The following is a 2,834-nucleotide window of genomic DNA, read 5'->3' as shown; positions in this document are numbered from 1 at the left end:
CTTGAACACTGTGAAGGGTCAGCCAGTTATGCCCCTTATGTGTAGTGGAAGCGTGTTGAACAGTCTCGGGCCTCTGATGTTGATAGTTCTCTCTGAGTACCTGTTGCACCTCTGCTCTTCAACGGGGGTATTGTGCACATCCTGCCATGCCTTCTGGTCTCATGTGATGTTATTTCTGTGTGCAGGTTTGGGACCAACCCCTCTACTATTTTCCATGTGTAAATTATTATGTATCTCTCCCGCCTACGCTCATGAGAATACAGATTCAGGCATTTTAGTCGTTCCCAGTAGTTTAGATGTTTTACTGAATGGATTCTAGCAGTAAAGGATCTCTGCACGCTATCCAGGTCAGCAATTTCTCCAGCTTTGAAAGGGGCTGTCATTGTGCAGCAGTACTCCACTCTAGAGAGCACTAGTGTCTTGAAGAGTATCATCATCGGTATAGCATCTCTAGTATGAAAAGTTCTTGTTATCCAACCTGTCATTTTTCTTGCAGTTGTGACGGCTACTTTATTGTGTTCTTTAAAGGTAAGGTCTTCCGACATGAGTACACCCAGATCCTTGACATTGCTTGAGGGTAAAGCACTCATTGTCCATAAGGATAAAGCTAACCTATAATACTGGTACTATGAGATGTATAACACTAGAAGCTATTGACAGTCTTGAAAATCTCAAACATAATTCTTTGCCTTTACTGATGGTTCTGTGCGCTTGAGCCCAGGTAGAGCAGGTTGTGCATGTGCAGTATATACAGGAAGTGAAAGGATCATGTCTAGTATGCAGAGAGTGAACGACTGGGCACCACGACACAAACTGAACTATCAGGTATTCAGCATAGTATATATCTAGCCACTGAGTACCTTAACCTCAATGGTGATGGTGGAGTGATATTTTGTGACTAAAAGTTCTCTGCAGTCCTTAAATAACCCATCAACATTAATGTCTGAAGTAGCTTGTAATATTAAATGGAATGTAATTTTTGTCAATGACAGTAACTATTGTATAACATTTGTGAGGATCCCATCCCATGTTGGGGCTGGAAAACATGACTTTGTCGATCCTTTGGTCAGTGAGGCTTGCAGAAAAAAATACATACTATGATTTTAGACCTTTTAATGCAATTATTAACAACATACAAATTAAAGAGATTACTTAAGATTTAGAAGAACTAAGAAATGGCCAGAGACGTGAACTGCAGTATTACAAGTTATGACAACTTTTGTAACAATAAATATTTATATGGTTTTATAACCGGACCAGACACTGATGTAGTCATTGTGGTAGTTAACCTTGGTTATAGGCACACCTGGCAGGTTAGTGAGGCTGGACCATTACCAGAACATTCAGCTTGTAAACTCTGTGACAAACCATTAACTCATTCATTTCAACACAACATTATTGAAAGTGAAACTATAAAAGATTTCATGCCTCCTGGCTTATTGTACCAACCTGTACTCCTACAAAGAACGTCGCTTTTCGCACGTATGCGTTACATAAGGCCAAAAGTTGTACTAGAAAATGGAAGCAGCTCGCGAAAGTGACGTACTATCCCGTTTTCTGTTTTGGGTCCTCTGGTAGGTTAAGATAGGGGCACTTTAAACTGACCGTTTTCTTGACGTTGGGAAACCGTTAGGAGGACGGGCTGATTGTACAATCATTTATGTAACTGTGGAGAAACGTACAACAAGCCGTACTGCTTGAATGAAGGTGAGGGAACGACCCAATTGCGCTGTCTCGTTGTCATGAGTATTGTCCATGTAAACAAGAAAGGAGAAAATATAAGGAGAGAAAAAAATTAGTTTTTCCCAACATCTCTTATGAATGCATCTGTCCTGTGTGGCAGTGAACAATAGGAAAATGTATTTACAAATTTGCAAATACATAGATTTATGATATATGAAGTTGATTGTGACCTCATACAATGTGTGTTTAAACCTGTCATTGTGACTATGTGTTATGGTGATCTGTCCTGTGTGACAGTGAATATGAGCAGCATCCTCACTGTCCTGTGTGACAGTGAATATGAGCAGCATCCTCACTGTCCTGTGTGACAGTGAATATGAGCAGCATCCTCACTGTCCTGTGTGACAGTGAATATGAGCAGCATCCTCACTGTCCTGTGTGACAGTGAATATGAGCAGCATCCTCACTGTCCTGTGTGGCAGTGAATATGAGCAGCATCCTCACTGTCCTGTGTGACAGTGAATATGAGCAGCATCCTCACTGTCCTGTGTGACAGTGAATATGAGCAGCATCCTCACTGTCCTGTGTGACAGTGAATATGAGCAGCATCCTCACTGTCCTGTGTGACAGTGAATATGAGCAGCATCCTCACTGTCCTGTGTGACAGTGAATATGAGCAGCATCCTCACTGTCCTGTGTGACAGTGAATATGAGCAGCATCCTCACTGTCCTGTGTGACAGTGAATATGAGCAGCATCCTCACTGTCCTGTGTGACAATGAATATGAGCAGCATCCTCACTGTCCTGTGTGACAATGAATATGAGCAGCATCCCCACTGTCCTGTGTGACAGTGAATATGAGCAGCATCCTCACTGTCCTGTGTGACAGTGAATATGAGCAGCATCCTCACTGTCCTGTGGCAGTGAATATGAACAGCATCCTCACTGTCCTGTGTGACAGTGAATATGAGCAGCATCCTCACTGCTTTAACACCTAATTTAATTACTCAGATTACGCAAAATTATATATTTTGTTAATAAAGATGTTAATAATAAAGTTGACGGGGCGTCGAGTCAGTAGTTGAGATTGATGTGAGATCAAGTTGTTGACGTCAATCGTGGAGAGTAAAAGTAGCCTAACTCCTGTATAC

Source organism: Procambarus clarkii, chromosome 22, assembly GCF_040958095.1.
Source record: "Procambarus clarkii isolate CNS0578487 chromosome 22, FALCON_Pclarkii_2.0, whole genome shotgun sequence".
In the NCBI taxonomy this organism is placed as follows: domain Eukaryota; kingdom Metazoa; phylum Arthropoda; class Malacostraca; order Decapoda; family Cambaridae; genus Procambarus; species Procambarus clarkii.
The sequence above is the reverse complement of the archived record's forward strand: the minus strand, read 5'-3'. Positions refer to the sequence as shown.